Source organism: Elephas maximus, chromosome 1, assembly GCF_024166365.1.
Source record: "Elephas maximus indicus isolate mEleMax1 chromosome 1, mEleMax1 primary haplotype, whole genome shotgun sequence".
NCBI lineage: Eukaryota > Metazoa > Chordata > Mammalia > Proboscidea > Elephantidae > Elephas > Elephas maximus.
In genome coordinates, this window is record NC_064819.1 from 7,618,829 (window position 1) to 7,644,069 (window position 25,241).

At 37.9% G+C, this 25,241-nt stretch overlaps 1 pseudogene; it reads right to left on the bottom strand.

The window, feature by feature from the left end:
* Window positions 1-1,653: 1,653 nt before the first annotated feature.
* On the bottom strand, window positions 1,654-20,971 carry LOC126057464 (developmentally-regulated GTP-binding protein 1-like; annotated as a pseudogene).
* Between the last annotated feature and the right edge of the window lie 4,270 nt (window positions 20,972-25,241).

The window sequence follows — 25,241 nt, forward strand, 5'->3', positions numbered from 1 at the left end:
TTTGTTTTGTAAGCTGGCTTGGAGCCTTCATCTGAAGGGTGGCCACAGAAAGTCCTTTAAGATACCTGTCCATTAGTCTGATTTCAAAATATAAGGTAGTTAACAGAAAAGTTGACAGAATTAGCTGCAAAAACCATAAAGTGCTATACAGTTATGAGATACCACTGTATTTAAATGTGACAGGAATTGATAGTTTACCTATACTACCATCTTCTTAAACGTGATAAAGATTTCTTATTAACTTTTAAATATTCAACATTAGAATATCCAGTCGACTAGGGTTTTATTCTTTCCTGAGATTTTAGATGAAAAAAGTTTTTCGACCTCATCAGTGGGCTACATTTTCATTGTTTATCCTGAAGTGGTATTAAATTTATTGTGATTCTACAGGGACACATGCCAGAATTTAGACTTCTAGCCTACTAGACTGTGAGGGAATAAACGTCTGTTTGTTGAAGCCATCCACAGCAGCACTAAATAACTAAGACAACTAGATAGGAAAAAAAAAAAATTAATAATTTAATTAATTCAATATACTCTTGAATTATGTCCAGTGAAATGGTCAGTGGTAAGAAAAAGCCCAGTGGTACCACGGAAATGGAATACTCAGTTGTTACTTTGAAAACTCCCTTTGAGGGTAATAAGGTTAGAAGTGACTGGTTCTTACAATCCCCCACTAGAACAGTAACGATAGAAGAGTGTCATTAACCTTGTTTCCCTTTTATGCCGATAACAGGAGGCATGTGGACTTCACACCCCACACTTCCACTAAGTTCATCTTGGGGTATAACTGTGAAGTGGTCACTTGTTGGACTATGTACCAAACCTCTCAGGAGCTATATATGTTAACTCTCTTTGTCTGATGAAGACAACTATATTTACTATTCATAAGCATTAGGTGGTAAAATACAGACACTTCATGAATATATTTGGTGCCAGAATACTATGATATTGTTTATGCATTCATACTTAATGTCCTATTTTTCCTTTATTTACTGCCATCAAAAAAAGTCATTATATTTTGCTGATTTCAAACAGTCTTAGGGTAAAAATTGTTTCACAAGTTGTCTATGTTGCCAAACTCAAAGCTGAAGTAGGAGAAATGAGGACAGCAATTCTCAGTATTGGGTATATTATATGTAGAAATTAGTTGGTGATTTACTTATTCACATAACAAAACTGCTCTTTTTGCCACACAAAAGGCCAAGTCTTTTATGCAATTCAACATTCAAGAGGTGACCAAGATAAGAAAAGCAAAGTTTTAGCTGGGACTTTTCTATTTTCCCTAAATCCTGGACCAGCAGCTGCAAAAACCAAAACAAAGCTTGGAACAGGGTATTTGGTCACTGAAGGCCATTGGGATTACCCTGGAAGCTGAGAAGAGGGTGGTCTCAGTTCTTCACAATGTGAATAACATCTTCATTTCCTAACATGTTGTGTCTGTCTACTTTCTGGAGTTCAATTTCTCAGGCCAGGGTGTAGTTAGCATGTTTGTCATTTCTGGGTAAATTTCTATTGATGAATGTTTCTTTTGTTAATGGATTGTTTTTCTGTTTTTTTCTAATTTTATTATTATTATTATTATTTTTTTGCATTCTTGGTAATTTTTTATTGGATGATGGACATTGTAAATTATGTTTCTAGGGACGCATTTTAAAATTTTTCTTTAAATATTTTTAGCCTTGTCTTGGATGAAGTTATTTGACCCTTCTCTTTCTCTCTCTGTGTGTGAACTTTCATTAGATAAATTCTCCACTGTGGCTTGGAATCACAGAGCACTGATGGAGATATGGAGTTTGGTAACTGGCCTTTGGGATTGGTTTAAATCCTTATTAGTCCCAGATCTTCTCCAATAGATTGTAAAAATTCCAGTGCTGGTGGGAGGAGCTGGGACAATGGTGAGTCATTTTATGGATGATATTTAGCTCCTCAGTGGAGATCTGATCATTCTTACATAGCTCAAATATACGGTGGATAATACTGAGTTTTCTTCATTCACACCAATGAGGTCATCAGCTGTAATATCACTCTGCAAAGTCATTGTGGATTTTGTCTCCCACCAGAAGGTTCTGTGAAGTCTCAGCATCCAGCCTCCTCTGAGGGCAAGCGGCTGTGAGGTCTGTGCTGTTCTTGAGCTTGTTCATAAAGAATATGTTGGGGCTTCAGCTGTTCAAGCAGATTCCAAAGACTTCCAGCTCATTTTCAACAATATTCTTGGGCTCCGAGGGTTTCAGATCGTCAAGAATAATAAGGATCAACCCAATCTAAATTTCAGATTAGGGCCTGATGGATTCTGCATTTATCATTCTTGGTACTCTCAAATATATTTGGGAGATCCAGGTGCTGAATCTTGGTGCTTCTGCATCTGATGACATTAACACGGTAGACAGAGTGGTAAGCTCACGGGCTGCCACCTCCAGGTATAACCTAGCAGATTATTGAGCAAGATAAACTTACCCACAGATGGAAAAGCCACAAACCCAATATTAGCATCACCAGTCCTCCCAAGTCAAAACCTCCTGGTCTACCAACATAACCACCTACTGAGGTGATGAATTCTTAAAGGGATAGCCACATGGATATAAGTTCTAAGTGGTGCATTGTAGCCTCTTTCTATTGAGGCAATGTCATCTCAGCTCAGGTCATAGCTATCCTGGCTATGTAGTCTTTCATTGTGGCGAACCCCTCATTGACCGCCACGGTACAGGCCTCCTATCACACGCACATGGGCAGATCCAGCTCTGGCAAGGCCTAGAGCTAATACAATTTCTCATACAATTTTAGTGGCGTCTTTAAGAAAATGAACACAAAAATACATACAAAAGTACACAAAAGTCTTAACCAGTTGCATCTTAATTATTATGCTTTTGAAAGCTTTACAATGTTATGTGACCATGAAAACCCATTCCTAGGGCTCCTCCCATAGCTTTGCCAAGGGTTCAATGCAAGAGGGGGTATGGTAAGCTTAAATTTCATTAGCCTTAACATAAATCTGCCTCTAAATACATCCTTTAAACTTAAATACTTCTGGGGGGAAAAAAAAGTCTCTCCCAACATGAAAATATATTATGAAAAGAACCAAGGGGCCATATAAAAATGTATTTAACTTTAATTCTCAGTATTTGATTTGACAGTTCAATGTTTATCGGGTACCCACAATGATGTGCTGGCTTGACTTTGTTTTAAGGAAGGACTAGAGATGAGTAGGAATGGTCACTTATCCACGAGGAGCTCAGAGTTTAGCAGTGGAGTCAACCATATTTCTAAGGCACTCATCAGACGATCAAATGTAAAGTCCCGTTAAATCTGTTCATCTGATCTAGGTGGTCTATGAAGACTTATCCTAAGATGTAGATTTCATACCAAGCTAGATGGTACTTGCTAGAACATGTGGGCATACCGATTCTGGGCAGAGGGTTTTGGTAAGCCAAAGCCTAGAAGCAAGAGAGGCAGAACACACTTAGGCAGTAACCTTGTATGAGTAGGGCTTAAGATCCAAGGTTACACAGGACAGAGGAAACAAAAGACATATTTGCAATGGAAAATAGAGAAGGAAAGATTAATTAGAGCTAAACTTTGGAGAATTTTGATATGCAGACATAAAATGCAGTTATTTTTTTCTTTCATACATGCCATACAAAATCTGCAAAGTTTTTCTGAGCAGGTAGTTGGAATGATCAAATGTGCACTTTGGGTACCATTTCTGGGTGAGGGTAGCAGGAACCTGGGACTGGAGGCTGCAGTGGTCCAGGTTAGAGTTGTGATGACTTCTCCAAGGAAGTGACTTGGGGGATGGAAAACAGAAGACATGTGTAGGATGCAAAAATGAACCTAACTGAACGGACTAGCTAGATGAAAGTATACAAGCAGAGAAGATGGAAAAATAAAGCTACAGCTAAAGAAAAAACTGATTCTTTTAACTGAGATGGAGACTACTAAAAGAGGAGAATAGTGGGAAGATGGAAGAGAGAGAAAATTGGTGGAATTAATGTCAGGAACCCACAGAACATCCAGGTGTGGTTTCCCAGCAGGCATTTAGAGAGGCCATGTGCTCCACACTCAGCTGCAAAGAACCCTACTCATTCTCCTTTGAACACAGTGGTTTCGTCCCTTTCTTGATCTCTCTTAAGTACTTCTTCTAACATGGTTCATGACATTTTCCAACTAATGGGATGGCTTCCGTATCCTCTTGAATAATTCTTCTCAATGAACACCTTCCTCATGAAATCATCCCTGATTATCCCTGCAGGATTCCAACCACACACTTTGCATTATATTAATTTGCTTTGATACTCATGTCGACTTCATTAATACTCTCACTTTCTTCCCCATAGGTTAGTCTAAAACTTCTATTAGAATAGTATGTAATCTCTTTTAAGAGCAGGGGGCCAGATTCAATTTTCTAGCACATCTCCATAGTGACCAATTCAGAACTCTTTGCAAATAACAGGTGCTTCAAAATAATCCTTAAAAGCTATCATAAAAATTAATATTTATTGAGCACCCGGATTGTGTCAAGTACTATTACATATAATAAATTCTATCATCTCATAACCCTAAAAATAGGTTTTCACGTCTATTTGAAAAAAAAAAGGAAAACAAACAAACCCAGTGCCATCGAGTCAACTCCAACTCATGGTGACTCCACGTGTTACAGAGTAGAACCGCTCCATAGGGTTTTCTCAGCCGTAGTCTTTACAGAAATGGATCACCAGACCTTTCTTCCATGGCATTGCTAGGTAGGTTTGAACCACCAACCTTTTGATTAGTAGAGTTCCTTCCATTTAGGTAAGGAAAATAGAACCGAAAGAGATTTGAGACTTCCCCAAGACCACTCAAGTAGAACTGGGTTCCAAACCCAAATCTATTTTGTTCCCAAACCCACTGTCTTTTCCACAAGGATAAAAGAATTCTGCACACAATCATTTCCACTTAAAATCCTTTACTGAATATAATTTAATTTCTCCCTAATAAATAGGAAGACACTTAAAGGCTTTACTGTGTCTCAGTGTCAGAATAGACACAATAATTATCTTGTTCTATGGTTATACTGAAATGTTTATTTTTGACATTAGAGATTAATAGAATTCTGCTTAACAGCTTATTATATGTACCAATTTTGAAATAATAAGAGACATAACAGGAAAGCTAGAGGTTTGAGCCAACTCAACAGCACCTAACAACAACAAAAATATACCTAAATAATAAATGAACATTTCCCAACTTATATTATGGTACAAAATTCAATTTGTATGTCAGTTGTTCAAGGGATAGAATGAATGCTTTTCTATTAAAATTATGTTGTAAATAATGTATTCTCCTTCTATGTTCTTTATTTTCAACTGTGTTTTATCACAAATCATTTATGTCATGCATTACAGTTAACAGTTCCCTTCTTCTTTCTTACCCTGCCCTAGGTAGAATGAAAGCTTTCTGAAGACAGGTCATGTGCCTTGCCTTCTTCATCTTAATAGCAAATACAGCTCTTTCCTCATTGTAGCACCCATTCTTCCATTTGTCTATTCATTCCAGAATTTGTAGCATTTCTATGTGCCAGGCACTGGGATTAAGTGATGAGTGTACAAGGCAAGTAAAAGGGACATGGGTTCTTCAAGAAGACATGATCGGATATTTACCAGATTACATCGTTAAAAATTGCTATACATACTATAAAGAGAAAGTATAAGGAATATCGAGAGCATGGATATAACCAAATCTCAGGAATCAGGATAAAAATGAGATAATAATTTTCTCATAGAAGAAACGAAATACATTTATAAGTGTGCCTACTACAAATGACTATATAACCTACAATTTGCTGAAATGGTATTTTAAATAACCTATACCAATAATCGGAGTCCTGGTGGCACAAGCAGTTAAGTGTTTGGCTGCTAACCAAAAGATCAGCAGTTCAAAGCCACCAGCTGCTCCTTGGAAACCCTACGGAGCAGTTCTGCTCTGTCCGATACTGTCAGAGTCAGAATTAACTCAATGGCAATGGGTTTGGACTTTTTTTTTTTTTAAAACCTATAGTTATTGGCAACATTTCAATGGGAAAACACACAATGAATCCCTTCTTTGAAGGCTCAAAATACTATATGGGCCTTTCCTGACCATCCATTGATTGGCAGCAAAAACAGGAATCTATCTAATCCTGCTAGGAAGTAAATAGGAAGAAAGGCCAATTTTCTGCTGTCACTCATGGCAGTATTAAAGCTGTAGCACCCACGAAGGTGAATGATGGCTTCCAAGGAGAAGCGTATAATCTGATCATACTGTAGAGCCACCATGGGGCATCTATAACTGAGGTTCCCTTGGAAGCAGGCAAGAGAAAGAGAGGCATATCACCATAAGTTTGGGACAATGGTGATTTCCCCTGGTCTCTTTCCACTCACCTTCATGCTAGAAGAGTAACTTCCAAGGCTTTCACAAATGGGCTGCTCAAAGTCTTCATTGTGACAACTATCTCCTTCTGCATCTATGTGAGGCCTGGCATGGATCTAAGTCCTCTTGTTATTGACCTTACCCATACACAACCATGTGCTTAGATGAATCGTGTACATGCAGACCCACGGGGCCTTTGGTAGTCGCTGAATTTAGGTATATTCTACATAGCATGGTAGACATGCCCAGTGAAATTAGGGGGATTAACTTTGATCACTGACTTTTATGTAAGCCTCAAGTCAGAGGGAACAGTAATACTAAACTTAATTAAATAGTAAATAAAAATAAAAAGTGAATATACTTTAGATTTTTTTTTTAATTTTTATCATGTTTTAAGGGAAAGTTTACAAATCCAGTCAGTCTCTCACACAAAAACTTATATACACCTTGCTACATACTCCCAATTACTCTCCCGCTAATGAAACAGCCCGCTCTCTCCCTCCACTCTTTCATGTCCATTTCACCAGCTTCTAGCCCCCTCTACCTTCTTATCTCCCCTCCAGGCAGGAGATGCCAACACAGGCCCCAGTGTCCACCTGATCCGAGAAGCTCACTCCTCACCAGCATCCCTCTCCAACACATCGTCCAGTCCAATTCATGTCTGAAGAGTTGGCTGCGGGAATGGTTCCTGTCTTGGGCCAACAGAAGGTCTGGGGGCCATGACCACTGGGGTCCTCCTACTCTCCTAGACCACTAAGTCTGGTCTTTTTATGAGAATTTGGGGTCTGCATCCCACTGCTCTCCTGCTCCCTAGTCATCGGTTGTAGCTGGGCACCATCTAGTTCTTCTGGTCTCGGGATGATGTAGTCTCTGGTTTATGTGGCCCTTTCTGTCTCTTGGGCTCGTAATTACCTTGTGTCCTTGGAGTTGAGATCAATTGATGCGTCTTAGATGTCTGCTTGCTAGTGTTTGAGACCCCAGACACCACTCTTCAAAGTGGGGTGCAGAATTTTTTCTTAATAGATTTCATTATGACAATTGACTTAGATATCCCCTGAAACCATGGTCCCCAAACCCCTGCCCCTGCTACACTGGCCTTCGAAGCATTCAGTTTATTCAGGAAACTTCTTTGCTTTTGGTTTAGTCCAGTTGTGCTGACCTCCCCTGTATTGTGTGTTGTCTTTCCCTTCACCTGAAGTAGAAAAGTGAGTATACTTTAAACATGTTTTCAATTTGAGTAAGTAAAAAGGAAGGAAGGAGGTAAGGAAAGAAGGAAGAAAGGGAACGAAGGAGGGAGAGAAGGTGGGAGGGAAGGAGGAAGGAGAAAAGAATGGAAGAAAAGGAGGAAGGGAGATAAGAAGGAAATCCTTTGCCATCGAGTAGATTTCAACTCATAGTGACTGTACAGGACAGGGTAGAATTGCCCCAAAGGGTTTCCAAGGAGTAGCTAGTGGATTTGAACTGCTGACCTTTTAGTTAGCAGTGAACTCTTAACCACTGTGCCACCAGGGCTGTGGAGCAAAGAAGGGGAAAAGGAAAAAGGAATCTAAATAGCAAGCAAGAAGAAACACTGAAAGGGTCAGAGGACTTGAGTCAATAATTAGGCAATTTGGGCAGCACTCATGGATCACAGATTTATTGACTCTAAAATAGTTAGAACTGATTATCTCTAAATTTCTCCTGGCATTGTATTTTATGGTTGTTCATGGAATATTATACGTTTATACATATTTTATGAACAGTATTGCTGTACATATGTGCAATGAAACATCAAATCCACAAAAATAGATGGTCATTTTAAAAACAACAAAAAAAGTTACTGGCACTATTTTTGCAATTAATAAACTTTTCAGACTTTTCCTTTGGAAACTTGTGAGTCCATAAATCCTGAAGAATTTACTTGTCAGAATTCAGATAATCTAAAAGAGGCTTATTAATGTTCCAAGCAAGAAGAGAAAAGAGGAAACAGACAGACATTAATTTTGGACTTACACTATGCAAGACATTGAGAAAGATGCTTAACCTAAAGTTACCTCATTTAATCCTCATGGCAACTTTATTAAGTTAGCATCACTGCTGTTTAGGTGAGGAAACTCAGGTTCTGAAAAATAGAGCCATGCGCCCACTTTATCAAGCTAGTAAGTGACAGAACTGTTTGTTCTGGGTCTATTTGGCGCTAAAGAAAATGCTATTTCACTGTAAGAAATCTGCATCTGATGATAAAAGAGAAACTTTATTTATATTGCAATCCATGTTAAGAAGTATTTTATATACTCTAGAGCATTGCTTCTGAGACTTTGCCCTTCAATATTTCCTAGAGGCAGAAGAGAGTAAATGCATACCTTTGGGGCTTGGTATAGGGATAGTAATCATTTGAAGCTATGTGTTTCTTCTTCAACATTCGTATGATACTCTCTTACATGAAAGATCTATCTTTGTTTTAATATCGAAATAACAATAACTGCTTCTCAAAACCCACATCTCCAATGATCAGCGGTAGGATGGTTTTTTCATGAGACATGGGGCCTTACAGTGTTTTTTCCTACACGCAAGCTCAGGGATGCTATGTTCTTACAAAACAAAAACAAAACAAACAAAAAAACATATCATCTATGTGTCCAAAAGCAGTGTTAATTAGGTTCTTGAACCTTCATAAAAAAGAACACTTGATCTTTTTTTAATCTCTTTCTCTCTCTCTCTTTCTTTTGTAGAGACAATGCTTTTTTTAAAAAAGGGTAAAAAAAATAATAAAATATGTAATATTATAGAAGTCCTGGAAGCTTTTTTTGAATAATGGAAATTAAGCTATCCTTTTTTTTCTTACCCATGTAAACATGAAAGTTTTGTAAATTGTTCTCATTGTCTTTTTACCATAGACAAAATATTTCCCACTTTTTCTTTAATTCTATAGACTTTTAGAGATGAAAGAAATCTTGTAGATCATTTATTGCAACCCTCTTTTCACATATGAGGGAATTGAATGAAAATTACTAACCCAATGCCACATTGATACAATGGTTAAGAGCTCAGCTGCTATCTGAAAGCCTGGTGGTCTGAACCCAACCAGCGGTTCTGGGGGAGAAAAAATCTAGGTGGTGGCACAGTGGTTAAGAGCTACAGCTGCAAACCAAAAGGCCAGCAGTTCAAATCCAGCAGCTGCTCCTTGGAAACCCAATGGGACAGTTCTTCTCTGTCCTAACAGGTCACTATGAGTCAGATTTGACTCAACAGCACACAGCAACAACAACAACAATGGCACAGAACCAATCAGGAGTAGTTTCAGGCCTAAAGCTCAGACCAGTGAGTTCTTGGTCCAGTCAGTGCTCTTTTTGTAGCAGAAACCTCCAATGCTAATCATAACTTGGATTTCTAAACAATATCTGGCCCTACATTTGAGTAATATTTGAGCAGACAAAAATTCTGAATTACAACCGAGACTTTGGATCGCCAGCTGGGCAGGATTCAGCAAGACACCCAATTGCCATTTAGACGCTAAGAGATGTGAAAGAGGCCAAGATGGCTCAGAAACACCAACCCTCATCGTTATCAATGGGTTGGCACAGCACATAAGTGGCAAAATCTGTTCTCCAGCAGAATCAAACTTTGCAGTGTCACTGGCTAACGCAATTGCTTTCTAATTTGGATGGATAAGCAAATCCAAAATGAATTATAAAATACCTGTTTTTAAAGAACATGTCATGGAATTAGACATTGTTTTGGGAATCCAAGTTGCTATCTCCCTTCAGTGAGTAATTTACTTTTTATGGTTGGTTGAAAACAGGCAAGTTGTAGAGGGCAGTGGGCTTAGCCCATTACTCACTCTAATCTTTGGCAGGCTACTTAATAGGCTTTTGCCTTGTTGTTGTGAAGATTAAATAAGTTAATTCATGGAAGCCTTTAAAACAGTTCCTGGCACATATCAAGAGTCCAATAAATGTTTGTAAAAGAAATATTGTAAAGTGCTTGTGCGAGAGAAGGAAAGAATAGTGACACATAGAAATCGGCTGGAGACGATTCAGACCATCCAAGGAGCTTCTGGGAATTTCCTGTTCCCTTTTTAAAGAAGCTCCTTTCAGTCCCTTCAGCTCTGGAAAGAATTACATTTACATAAAACACAACCAAATGGCCCAAAGGCTTCTTCCAAGACGCCAGGAATTCATCGACATTTCCTACCTGAACTGCAGTTCTGCTCATTTAGCAATGTATAATTGCAGAAAATTATCCAAGACTTCTTTACCTACACTACTTCAGCAAAACCCTGAGGTTATACCGTAGTTCTTAAGAGTTCAGAAGCTCTCATAAGATGACTCTTGCAAATCTCCTCTTAATTTAATCAGTCAATAGAATCAAACTGCCATTTTGCACAGCGAATGCAACACCTGGAATTCATAATGATTTGTTCTTTATTCTAGCCCTTTTGAGTTTCAGAAAGTCAAAACTGATAATACTAAACCAAATTCTTTTTCTTTTCTTCTGAAAGTGAAAACCTAGACCAAACCAAACCCATTGCCACTGAGTTGATTCAGACTCATAGCGACCCTACAGGACAGAGTAGAATTGCCCCATAGGGTTTCCAAGGCTGTAACCTTTATGAAAGGAGACTGCTACAGCTTTCTTCTCCTCTGAAAATGAAAGTTAAAAAGACATAACCAGTCAATTTTCACACCAACATTTAGACACGTATTCACATACACAGTGGAAAATTTTGCAGATGTTAATTTATCATTGTCTTCTTTCTTGATGGCCTTGATGAGATTATCTGAGAAATTCATCCCTGCTAAGTTATTAGACAGATATATTAAGAATGATTTCATAGTCAGACTTATTTAAATGAGAGGCCTCTAATGAGGAATAAATCTCTCTAATAATTACTCAGCTTTTTCTGTTTCTCCTATTTTCAACTGTATATTTTAAATTAATTTTAATATTTTAAAGGTAATACATGGACACTGTTGAAATTGAAAGTGTACAGGTAAGTGGATGTTACATATAATAGATTTTTTTTATAAACTGTTATGCAGAATTACAATTATATTGTCTAAAACATAAAATACTCTGTTATCAAGTGAACCAAAAGATCAGGTATAAATACAATATTACATTTAATACTGAATCACCGGCACCTGAGAGCTACGTTTTTTTTTTTTTTTTTACGTTCTTGCACATATTACTCTCTGCCTTTACACTTTTCATCTCCTGCCTCCTATCTCCTTATAGCAAGGGCCTGTTAGCTGCGGTGACCAGCTACAGACATAGGCAATGCTCCTACACTTTGGAGGGGTCATGCTGAGTTTTGAGTAACAATCTAACTGAATCCCAAGAATACTAAGAGTCTTGTTAAGGAGGAAGCTTCTCGATGGATACTATAGAACCAGGAAGACAATAGGGCAAGGTCATCTGGAGGAAGAGAGAATGACCAGGATAGCCAATGCTATGCTAAGGATGCAAAGCCCTGTAGGAGCTCTCCTTCTAGCATGTCTTGACAGAGACGCCAAATACATCACCTAGCTATTAAGTCATCTAAGATAGGGAAAAAAAGATAGGGAGAAATAGGCAAATAAAACAAGCAAAATTTGATAATTAGAATTTTCCGAAGTAGGGAGAACAAACTCACATTATGAGTCCAGATAGTCAAGTAGTTTGAAAGCTGAAGTCAACAGAAGACGAAACAGGTAACAAGTGGGTTAAGACACATGAAGGACACGAGAGGAGAAGAGATCTAGAGAAGACTCCAAAGGCCATGAAGAGTTTACCAACACTAGGTTTTATACTGTGTATGTGTTTATAGAGATTCGGGGAACAGAGGTGAAGGAGTGTGGGGCAAGGGGAAAGGGAGGAAGCAAACTTGCAGCATGTTTCATTTTGGAAGAGAAAGAGCCTTAATATTTGCTAGAAGACACTGTGGTCATAGCTCAGTTAGAGGCTAAGCCTTTGTGAATGGAGTGTATATAAAGTGCCAGGAACGAGGCGGTATTATCTGCTTACAAGGAGCCATATGCTTTTTAGTAAGAAGAAAGCTAAAATCACAGCCCTACTGATGTTGGGGTGCTGGGTGATATGTTCTAATAGGGGAAATCTTGGATCATAACTCAAAAGAGAAGGACTACCTCTAAATCTATCAATGACTTTCCAGAAAGTATTAATTTTTGGTAAATAATACACACAGAAAATATGCTCTTCCTTTCCAGCTCACAAATATTATGAAGATCTGCTTATGAAAACAGTGCTTGGAACTCTTGGTAAATAGATACTCTATTAATACAATATGAGATCACTTATTTCCATGGGCCAGTACATCAGACAATGACATTCAGATGGAATTTAGGGTGAACTTAATTACCTTCTCCAAATCTTGGAAATAGTCTGTTTCTATTTGGACAGATGCCAGAACAGCATAACTAGCTGATATAGGCTGATTTATTCCAACCAGCTCTCCCAAGTTAGTGTCTGCTGGCTTATAAATACCAGTTAACAGGCTTTTGCAGGTTTCTCAGAAATTAATTACAGTACATTTAAATTAATTGCTAAGTTGATAAAGAAACTCCCAAGGAACCCTCAAGTTTTAAAACTTGTAATGTTGCTACTGGCAAACAACAGAAAGCCACGGCTCTAGAAAGTCCTTCTGTTGTTGTTATCTTGGGCTACACAATCTATAACTGAAATTGGCATTTGTATACTTTCAGGCTATATTTATTAAATTGATAAATAAAACACACTCATTTAGGGAGTACCTCTAATTTTTTTTTTTTTTTTTCCTAAGGTAGCAGGCACCATGCTAGCTATAAGAGGTAAAAGTATAGACAGAAATGGCATCTATCCTGTTGGGTTTATGAAGGTGTTTATACAACCATGTACAATGACTTTATCTTCTAACAAACATAGAGCTGTTGAAAATTTACAAAATAGGGGATGCAGATTAGGCTACTATTTAAGTTGGCAAAGGAAGATAGCTCTGTGGTTGGAAACTTCTTAGCAAGTTTCTGGCTTGGTAGGCTCATTACATGAAGTAGGTTATAGAAAGAATGTACCAGTCCACAAGTCACATAGTCAATCAAAAAAGTGCTTGGAAAAGGGAGTAAACAAAGAGACTTTGTGCTCTGCTTAGAAGAGTCCATTCTAGTTTTTAGAAAAGCCAACGCCACCACCAGCAAAACAGAATAGAGAATCAGTATATGGTTTTTCATCATCAGTCTAGGACAGAAAAACAACTGGGGTGATGTAGTGGTTTTATGAGCGTTAGGCCAACTCTGATTTTTCCATCACAGGCCTAGTAGGTAGTGAAATAGAAAACATGAGAACTTAGATGACACTACCGTGGGACACTTGCATAAGAAATGAGGACTTGAAATAACTGAGGATTTAAAGGTAGGGCTAATGGAGAGGTTGGATAATCTTGAGATAAGGGTATTTAACATGGTTAAAGGGTTACATACCAAATAAGAAGGAGTGTGCAAAAATGAGAATTTTTGTAAAACCTCACTATTTTCTGGATACCTGGAAGTGGTCTAAATTAGTAAATATTCTAAAATACACAATACTTTTAAAGAAATGTTGTTTTAAGCCTTTCACATAAATGCAGTGACTCCAACTACTGACAAAGTTTATCCAAGCTTGCTGGACTAGTTTTAATGAATAGATGAGACTGATTGTAATTAGCGACACTCATCTGTATAAAATGAGTATCTGATAATTTATTTAAATTGGCTCCCCCCCTTCCTTAAAATGGTCTGTAGAAGTGCTTTCCTTTAGAGTGAATTAAACTTAATTTTGTTTAGAAGCTTTTTGTGGATCTATTGAGATGTGTTCAAGACTAAATAGAGGCATTTTGAGTTGTTGTAAAGAAGGGGCTGAAAATTATTTATTTAGAACCCTATTTATTGACCTAGCAAATTTCAAGATTTTACAAAATGAAAGTAATTATAAACTAGACTGTCAAATCTTATGAGATATGCTGAGTATATTTGAATTATAGATTAAATAAAATGCTAAATATGCCAAGAGCGAACAACCAGTAAACACAAAAAGATAAGGGCAGGGATGTTTTTCTGATTAATCCTTCAGGCGACGGAATTTCAGATAAAATGTTATTAGGATAGAAATGCATACGCAATTATCTCATTTTACACAAGGTAAAAGTACAAGTTATTAAAACCATCCAAAAAAGGCAAATCAAAATTAAATTAGTAAAATGCTTTTTTATCTTTTGAAAAAAATGTTAATCATTTTGTAACAATGATATACGCTTATAGGAAAAGTCACATAATACCAAAAAAGGTACAAATATACAATGATACATTTCTTCAAATGCCCCCGACTAGACATTACCCCTATTGGCTTTCTTTGGTATCTATCCTTTGCATGTTTACGCATAATGACAGGTAAGTAGAAAAATACCCTGTATACTGTTCCACAGACTTGCTTTTTTTAATTAATGATATGTTCTGTTTTCACATAAATACATTCTATGACATTATTTTGATGGAACTATGAAATCTAATTATATTGTGAGCCATTATTCAATTAAGCTATGTCACGATGGATATTTAGGTTGTATTCTTTATATTAATTCCCATTACGAAGCCCTCTGCCGTAGATATTTTTACAGCTATAATATTAGTGCACTAATTTTCTAGAGGACCTCTGGTGGTACAGTGGTTAAGAGATCAGCTGCTAACCAAAAAGGTCTGCAGTTTGAATCCACCAGCTCCGTGGAAACCCTATGGTGCAGTTGTACTCTGTAGGGTCAACATGAGTGGGAATTGATTTGAAAGCAATGGGTTTGATTTTTTTTTTTTTTTTGAAGTTTCTAGAATATGGGCTTCTAAGTCAAATCTGTGTATAATTAACATAGAAATATTCTGAATATTCCCCCAAATCTTTATTCAACCTGTTAGGTGAACAAAGGCAGCTCTTTTTTCTTTTCTGTTCTTTTTTTTTTTTTTTTAACTTTCTTCTTATCCTTCCTGTCTCCTTTCTTTCTTCCTATGAATGCTTACCAGTTTCTCACATTTCATCTTTCATCTATTGCCTATTTAGATACTTCACCTTTTTTTCATATTTTTAATTAAAATGACTTTTTTATATGAATGCTTTATCCACAATGATATTGCAAATATTTCCCGTTAATTTTCAACTTTCTTTCAAATTTCTTATATTTTGTCACTAAAATTTTTTTTATAGTTTTATATGATTACATTTACGAATCTTTTATTTTTTCTAATATTTATGATGGTATTAAAATGTCCTTTCTTATTCCAGGAAACCCTGGTGGCATAGAGGTTAAGAGCTAGGGCTGCTAACCAAAAGGTCAGCAGTTCAAACCCACCAGGCGCTCCTTGGAAACCCTATGGGGCTGTTCCATTCTGATGTATAAGGTTGCTATGGGTCAGAATCAACTCAACAACTTTTTTTTTTCTTATTCCAAGGTTATTAAAAAAAATAATTACAATTTCTTATACATTTTCTGTGATCCTATTTAATTTTTTACATTTTAGTCTTTCATCTTTAGTCTAATATAAATATTGAGGTATGGATCTAATTTTCTTTCCTCCTAATTGCTAACCAGCTGTCTCACAAAATTTAGTGACTAATCTGCCTTTCGAGGCTGCTTTGAAATGTCCTCTTTATAATACAGGACATTCTTCTATACTCTTGAGTCTTTCTCAGACTCAATTTCTGTTCCACTGACTCACCTATCAATTAAACCACATTGCTTTAATTATCAAAGCTCTATAATGGATTTAACATTTGATGTAAAATATATGTTCTAAAAGCTTTTATTTTTAAAATCCTTTTTGAAGCGTCTGTGTGTTTAATTGTAAGATAAATAATATATACAGCATAGCTAGACAAGGTGTGAAGTATATTCTTTCAGTTAAAAACTTCAAAATTAAGAAGTTGAACTTAGTGACTGAATATTTTATTTTTCAGAACTTCTGATGGCTTGCCATAAACACTGAGGTGTGACAGGCTTTCCTACTTAGTTCTTTTGGCCAGAACTGAACACTGAATGTGCAAAGCAGGGAGATAGTCAAAATTAGATATATGTGCATTTTCTTGTAATTCTTTTCTTAACCCATCTATTAGCAGTCTTATATCTTTAAAAAGTGACTAAAATTAGGTCGTTCGTATCTATCATACTACTCTCAGGTGTGAAAACAAGACTTTGACAGGAATTATTTCACCTGAGACCCCTGCCCCTCTAAAGATTCCTGCTCTGTGTTGGATCCTCTTTGTCTTCCTTTCCTGGGCTCCCTGAATAAAACAGTGAGAGGGGTCCTCCTACTGGAGCATCTTTCTCTGAAGTGACAAGAAAGCGGCACCTTTCACAGCCGGCCGTGCATGCTCGCATAACACCTGGATGCCACCAGTGCTCTTGAAGAACAGGCAGGCAACCTGTTTCCTCCTCGAGCAGCAGCAAAAGCTGTCAAAACCACGGGTGCCCCAGGAAGGACCCCTCCATCAAGCTGTTTACATTCCTCTTTCAGTCTAGCATTTGGCAGCTGAAGCTGATTCTGGCCTTGGCAGCAGAGACAACACATCTCTTAGGATTTAAGTCATGCAGATGGCGTTAGGATTTAGCAGTTTAATGCCTGCCTCTCACAATGCTATGGAGTCAAAAACCCAGGGCCAGGTAGTGGGGCATTTTTATTTAAAGAAAAGGATGGGTAGGGACATACTAACCAATTACTCAATTTTTACTCCTGTTAGAGGTCTTTATATTCCTGCTTTGAAATACACAGTCTCTGTGTAGGTAATGACTGATGGCTGTGGAGCTAAAAGAATAAAATGAGATGTGCATACTCTGATTTAAAAAGCCTAGTTAGAGTTAATTAACTTACATATTGTCTTTAAAGCTGATGTGCAATGCTACTAACAAGTAACAGCCTTTCCTTAAGCACACTTGTAAATGTTCCTAACCGAACTTCTCAACGAGTGGTCTCACAAAACTATTAATTTGGCTACTTGGAATGAAACAAGTGGTTTTTTTCATAGATGCATGAATTATACACATTTCAAGTTTGTGACACTGCTTAAATGTAAGAGATATTTTCCATTTAAAAAATTGACCATGTCTTTGATTGAAGGTGGCAGAATGAAAAATAAATCTATGAAGTTAAATTTCTACGTTTTAGAACTTTGCCAATTTTTACTGAAATTATTTTTTGCAAAGTTTGTCTTGAGACAGAAGACAATATAAATGTTTACCAGTCAAATGGCATTGTGGCTTTAATAGTCACTCCCAAAAAAGTGAACAAACTGCTTGTGCAAAGATACTTCTTTTTTATGAAACACGACAAAACTCAACATCCTATAAGAATCATATACTCCATTTACTTGGGTTAATCAAAATGTAAATCCAACTTTTTAACTGATGTTGTTGTTGTGTGCCACTGAGTTGATTCCAATTCATGGCAACTCAACGTGACAGAGTGAAACTGCACCATAGGGTTTCCTTGGCTGTAATCTTTATGGGAGCAGATTGCCAGGTCTTTTCTCCCATGGATTGGTTAGTCAATTTGAATCGCCTACCTTTCAGTTAACAGTGGAGTGTTTGACCACGGTGCCAACGGGACCATTTTTTTTTAATATTTAATGATTTTTAAGGATGATTATGCTAATATACTCAAAAAAGAAGTCTTCTTGTTAACTTTCTTACTATTAACCTTGAATTTATAAGTTTTTTGGCCCTACTGAGGCAGCTGAATATGTTTTCTATATAAACCAACTTAGAAAAAAGACAGTATTTCCATGTCTATATCATTTGAGGTATTATAATATGCTCCTTCATTATGCTTTATCAGTGTATAACCAACTGGTTGCTTAAACTTTTTTGAAAATGTAGAATCCTGTTATTATTTATCTCTATTTTGAGCTTGCTATGTTCAACTACAATATACTGTACTTACCAAAGGGTATAACCCAAATTCAGTATTTGATATTGTATTCATAAAATGCAACGGATGGCATCAGGGGCTTAGAAATCCATCCACAATCTTTCTGTCAAACATCTTATGTTATGAGGTTTTCTGACATCAGGGGCTTTTGAGTCTGTGTGTTTTGCTCTGCCTAGGAAGCTGTGTTTGCAATCTAAAATATATGAGCCAAAACCCAATAGCAAGATGTTGCCATGGTAAGAAGGCAGATTGTTACTTTGTAGGGAGAGTCTCAGTCCAACCCTCTATCAAATCACAGTACATAGGCAGCTGTCCATTACCAGCCTGGATCCTAAATTGTTTCTACTCAGCCAAAATGAGGCAAAATTTTACGGGAGTTGCCAAGACCCTAAAGAGAATAAAGAATCCTATAATGTATCACCTCTTTTCCAAACATATTCATTAAACGTTCCTTTGGGGCTGACTGACCTTTCTGGAGGTTGGTCAGTCTGGGGGGAATGAGCAGACAGAGTGTAGGGTATCCTTCATTGAGCTGATAAGCAATCTTGGCCTCATATTCAAATCACAAATTGGTTTTGAGATTCCCAAGTCAACTCAGAGTACTCTTTTACCCTTATTATAGAAGGCTGTTACTTGAGCCAATTCCTGAATTGCTAGGGTAATGTTATCAAGAACGGCCAATTCGGAAGCACTGATGAATTTTCCAGTCAATTTTAAGCAAATTGTTAAAAAAATGAAATAAAGAAAAGTGATCAGGATGGGAGTGAATGATGCCAAGACAAGACCATGTGTGAGGCTTTAATAGTTAGAGAACTTCAGTAGACATATGTAATACAACTGACACACAGATCCAAATTCCTGACAGTTGGTGGGGATAAGAGAGAAAGGGAAAAGGGCTGTCCACAAATGCAGACCTACCACAATGAGTCTTTCCACTCAGTTTGAGTTCTAGCCAGGATGTGGATGGTTACTGAAGCCATGAGACAATGAATTCAGCTACTACGTTACTGGCATATAGCAACTAGTGCTGTGATGGGATAGGTAAGCAGGACCTAGATGTACTTTCTTAAAAAAAAATTCCTTCTTGTTTTGGAGAAAGGAGTACTGAGGGGGAAAAATGTATGTATACAAAGTTTTAAAGCTCTGAATAAAAGAACAAGAGCTTTGTCGTTTAAAATTCTGTTTTTATAGCATCATCAACTTTACATGCCCTATGTGGGGAATCTAATCTCCTCTGGAGTTGTACGGTGTCTAGACTTTCCCCAGAACTTCACAGGAATTCACTGATTATAACCTGCTCCCAAAAGACAACGTGTCTTCTTGTATTGATTCACCGCTTTAATCTTAAACGCATTCTGCCCATTTAACCTAGTGACTAAAACTAGGTATTCTCACGTCTTGGAAAAGCCTGCTTTTGAAACAAGTATTCGAGGGGGAAAGCAAGGGAGTGTCCGGCCCTGGTTCAGGCATTGTTAAGGTAGCTGATGTTTATAAAATGTTCTCTTACTGACAGCAGAACTCGTCACACTTCTTCAGACCATTCTGGCTGCGATTGTCAGTGTTTCTCTCTCCAGCTTCCCTCAGAAATGTCAAAACCAGCTTTATTCTGAGGGAGTCCATTTGTGACTAAAATCTCTGGATTAAGGCAGAGATGGTCTAGCTAAAATTCCTGCCATCATCCATGTCCATTTTTACCTAAGGCAGAAATGGAGAAGCTTCGCATTTCAATTAGCTTCAAACTCAATAGCAGTGATGCTTTGGCTTCTGTCAAAAAGACTGTTTCCCTCAAGGTTGAAGGAATGGTCTCCATTTTATCTCCCTTCTGCTTGGGGTCCTCTTCTAGGTCAAGCTCATCTTTCTCTCTCTTCTTCCCTCTTCTGAGTGAATTTTTACGCTCCTTGCTCTTCAACAAGCATTGCTTCATTTTAAAATAAAGTACTGAATTTCGTTCCGTTTTACTTGTAATTATATTTTCCATGGTTGGAGTGAGGGGAAGGTTCCTGCCTGGGCCTGAGGCTACGGCAGCTGAAGTGGGCAGGAACAACCTCACTATATTCAGTGTTGTCAATATGATGTATAGTCCATTGATTTTCCTGGCTGAGTTAAGAAGAATGCTAGGCCTGAAAGATTTCTGAGCAGAACTGGCCCTAGGCAAAACGGCAAAGTGGGAAAGGTTTGTTTGGAGCATCGGTCTTCTCTCTATTTTTTATCCCATTCCTCCTCCTTCTTTAGGGCCTGTGGTCTTCCTGATCTCTCACCCAGATCAAAATCTCCACTAAAAAAGGAACGGATCGGTAAATTTCCTCTCCACCCAACAGCCCTCTGTATCTATGGCAATCCTTGGCTATTTACTCACATATGGAAAATAAAAACCCATTTCTCTTCAGACCTAATTAATATCCTCACTGAGAATCTTAAATGCATCCCCTTTGCTTCCTTGGGGAATCTTGATTCATCAAAGCTTATCTTTCTTTCTTATATATCTCCCCTTTCCACTTGCTATTTCCATTTTTTCACAGATTATTCAGTTCTTCTCTATTTCAATAGACCAACAAGTAACCAAAACAGATAAAACAACACACACATAACCTTGTTTCCTGAATCCTATTAAATTGCCGCTCTCTCCATCCAATGTTACCCACACTGCTGAAGCCATATTCGACAAACACTGTTTCCACCTCCTCAGCCATTCATTCTTTAGCACTTTCAGTCTAAACCTGCCATTTCTTCTGAAGCTGCTCTCTGAAATGGCTCCAAGAGCGTCTGACAATCTAATCCAATGATTCTTTTTGGAGTTCTCATTATCGCTAATCTATTTAGCATTTGTTACTCTCTTTATCTTTGAAGCTGATGCTCCCCCCCTCTGAGAATCTCCTCCCCTAAGATTGTTCCATTAAAGCCTCATCTTTGTATGTACCCCTAAAATATGTGATTTATCCCTATTCTTCATTGGCTATACAGTAATCCTTCCTTTAGTAATTTTATCAAATCCCTATTTAAATATTACCCCTTTTAATATGGAGCCCTGGTGTGGCACAGTGCTTAAGAGCTCAGCTACTAACCAAAAGGTCAGCAATTCAAATCCACCAGCCGCTCCTTGGAAACCCATGGGGCAGTTCTACTCTGTTCTATAGGGTTGCTATGAGTTGGCACCGACTCAACAGCAATTCGTTTGTTTTTTTTGGTTTCTTTCAATATGAACATGAAATCTCTATCTGCCACTCTTCTGCTGTCCTCCAGTCAAGGTTCCTAATGCCTTTTGCAAAAAATTTACCCAGATGCATCGTTCAGGCCTCAAACACCCCAAGCTAAACATTATCATGCCTTCCTTTCTATATGTTCTTCTCCTTTTAATGCCTCTTGCTGTTCATTTTGCCACCATTATTTCAGACATCAATCCAAAACTGCACAGCTCCCAATCTTCTCTGATGCTTCTCTTTCCCTATATTGCCACCTTAAGTCAGCCACCACAGACTGTGGAGTTTATCTCTAAAACAGATTTCTTTCCACACTAAAAAACACTATAATTCAGGCACATGTTGTCCTTTACCTGTAATACTTGGTCGTCTTCTACACATGCTGACAGATTAATCTTCTTAGAATACAGCTACCATCTTATTATTCTGTGCTTAAAAACCATCATTAACCACTCAGTACTTTCAATTACATCCTAATTACTTTACCTGACACTTAAGACCCTACAAGACATAAAATTGAAGCAGCATGCCCACCATCCCCTAGAACATGCTAATACAAACCAGATTTCCCAGCTAGATAAAACTACACACACCTTCCAGAAAATTAGTCAGCATTTTCTTAATCTCACTTTACTTTGCTCCTATTGTTTAAACCTATAAAATACTGCTTGCTTCTCATTCTACCTGAGGAACTGATTTTCATTATTCTGGGCCAAGTTTAGCTGCCAGCTCCTTTATAACAGCCTCTTTTACATTTCCAAATCGGATGGGATAGCTCTCTCTGAGCTACTGAAATATTTGCGTGGTCCCTTATAACAGTTATTTTGAAATGACAGAAGTGAAAGAGTTTTAAAAAACATAACCATACCAACATAAGGATTTATATTTTTGCTTTAAAAGAAAAAAGCCTTAGCTCACCTAGAGTGTTACCTTTTAGTACATGTGGCTTCATATAACACTGAACCACGTACAAAATAGGTTCTTAAAGAAAAAAAAAAATTGTTACATTTAACCAGATATCTATCATTTAGGTAGAGTCTGGCACATACTAGGCACTCAATAAACATTTGGTTGAATTTTGTTTAATTAATTTACCCTGCACATGGATTTCAATAATTTGGTCGAATCAACGTATCTTTCTGTGATATTTACATTGAAGTCTCCTTTCTAATTGTGCAGTGGACAAGTTGTCATGGTTGGCTGCCATCAAGTCGGCCTCCTACTCATAGCAACCCCTTGCACAACAAAACGAATGCTGCCTGGTGCTGTGCCATCCCCATGAGCAGTTGTGGATTAGGCCATCATGAGGCATAGGGTTTTCCTTGGCTGATTTTTGGAAATAGATTGCCAGGCCTTTCTTCCAATGGACTAGTAGTCTATACTTTATTAAATAGATGGGTTTTATCAAGTGGGCTGGGAACCTACTCTGTATTACTGTCCTGTTGTTTTTAGTGTGCATAGGGGCCTTCTCTGTGTTCCTGAAATCATACCAGCTTCTTCCTTCTGGGCTTAAGGCAAACCCTGTTTCCAAGTGTAGAGCTGTTTAATAGTTTTTGGCCAAAGCTCTTCCAAAGGCAGTCATCTTGAACACATTTAGCATGCAGCATCTATCACAAGGATGTCACACGTGATACCAGCGGGATGCCAATAGGTAGACTGCAACCTGTCGGCTACGAATGAAATATGTGACTGACTCCAACTGAGCACAAATTCATTGTCGATAAGTCAGCAGTTAACTCTAGGAGAAATGAATAGAGATGAGGAGATCAGCTTCCTTCTATTTTATCTAATCCACTTCTAGTCCACCTTGCCTGCACCAACTTAAATCGCGGATATGTGTAGACTGAAAGCAAGTTGGCTGGATGATATTTAAAATGAGATTAGGAAGTACTGTAATTATTCTGGTCAGGTAGAAATATGCAAGAACACTTGACCTCTTGTAAATAATGCAGTATGGGGGGCGGGGCTTAACACAGGGCTCAGATCTTCTTCGCTCATTAGCACCTCATTAAGCTATTCTAACACAAAAACTCTTGTTAACACAGAGGCTGCTTCAGAAATCAACAGAGAAATACCCACAGTAACAGTATTTTCAGGATACTTGCCTCTGGATCACTCACCTCAGTTCGCTCTTAGTTTCAAACACAGCCAGGACTACAGGGCATACTTGTCTTCCCATATTGCCCAATATTAAGCCTTTTTAAATCTGGAATGTACCAAAGTGTGTGTGTGTGTGTGTGGTACACTGAATGCTGACTTAATACAGGAAAAGTAAGAGCTGTACTCCCAAATCTAAGGCCCCCTAAATGTGCTCCAAGCAAGAGAAGCAGAGAATGAGAAAGAAGAAAACATTATCCATGGGAAGGCAAGTTTGTGTTCCTCTAGTCCAAACAACGGGCAAGGCTACCCTCCTAGGTTTCAGTTCTGCATTCATGTGTGAGAGAAGCTTTATGCTTAGCAACACTACGTCACAACAGATTAAAATCAGCAATTGCTATTGTCTGTGGGAAGCTAGAGATAAACAGGGCAGATGACTTTATTTATTTTTTTTTTTTAAGCAAATGGACTGTGACATTTTGTATCAGCTCAAGCCAGGTCTCTGGGTTAAGTGTTTTACATTCATCTGGCTAAAAGCCCAATGACAGAGATGAAGTGACCATACTTCATTCAGGAAGTGAGTGCATGGGAGTAGGGGTGGGGGTGGGGATTAAACTGTGAAACCAAGGGTAAACCCATTACCTTAGAGCCGATCTGGACCCTATACCACAGAGGAAAACTGACCCACATGGTTTCCAAGGAGCACCTGGTAGATTCAAACTGCTGACCTTTTGGTTAGCAGCTATAGCTCTTAACCACTACTCCTCCAGGATTAAAGTACCTTAAATTTAGGTGGTAGTTAAAAGGTTAAGGCTTACTTTTACATCGTTTTTCACTGTATTCTTATATTAGTTTTTCAAAGTAATTCTTTGTAATCAATGAATTTCAGAGGGGGTAGCTTATTCTCAAAAAGGCTATGGCTAATAGAAGGTCGAGTCAAGGCTTGAACTCAGATCTGCAATTTCAAAGCTTTTACTGATTTCTTAGGTTCCCAGTACAGAGTCAGAGGACTCAACATCAGCAGCAATAAGTAAAAAAACTAAGGCTCCCGAGCACAATCACATGTGGGAGAGGGCGGGAACTGCCGGGTACACCTGTGAAAGCAGGGAAAGGTGTGTGGGGACCCTGGTGTTCAGGAGTTCAGAATGAAATAGCCCTTCCTGAGCCAGGTATTTTCATAAATTTTTCTTTACATGTTGCTGGGAAAAAAAAAAAAATTAGCACTGCACACTTGGTAAAATACCTCAGAGGCAGAAGACATGATTGGTGAACAAATGCAGAAAATGTGTTATTTGCAAAAAATACAGTAATAAGCATTATACAAAACGATGTTTAAAAATTATAATTAAACTTGAAAGTATCAAGGTGAGTCCTTTTCTTCTTAGTAAAATATAATCAGGATAAGATGATATCCAGGTGTATTTCTATTACTTATGAGTCCCAGGGCAACAGTATAAGTGGATACCTATGTACTATTTATCAAAATAGTACCTTCATATCTTCCTAGAAGGCCAGGCCTCAATTTAGAATTCTCAACTCCTTGGAATTCTGTGCCTAAGGAAATTGGAGCAGGAAGAGTGTCTTAGTCATCTAGCGCTGCTATAACAGAAATACCACAAGTGGATGGCTTGAACAAACAGAAAGTTTATGCTCTCATGCCTTGGGA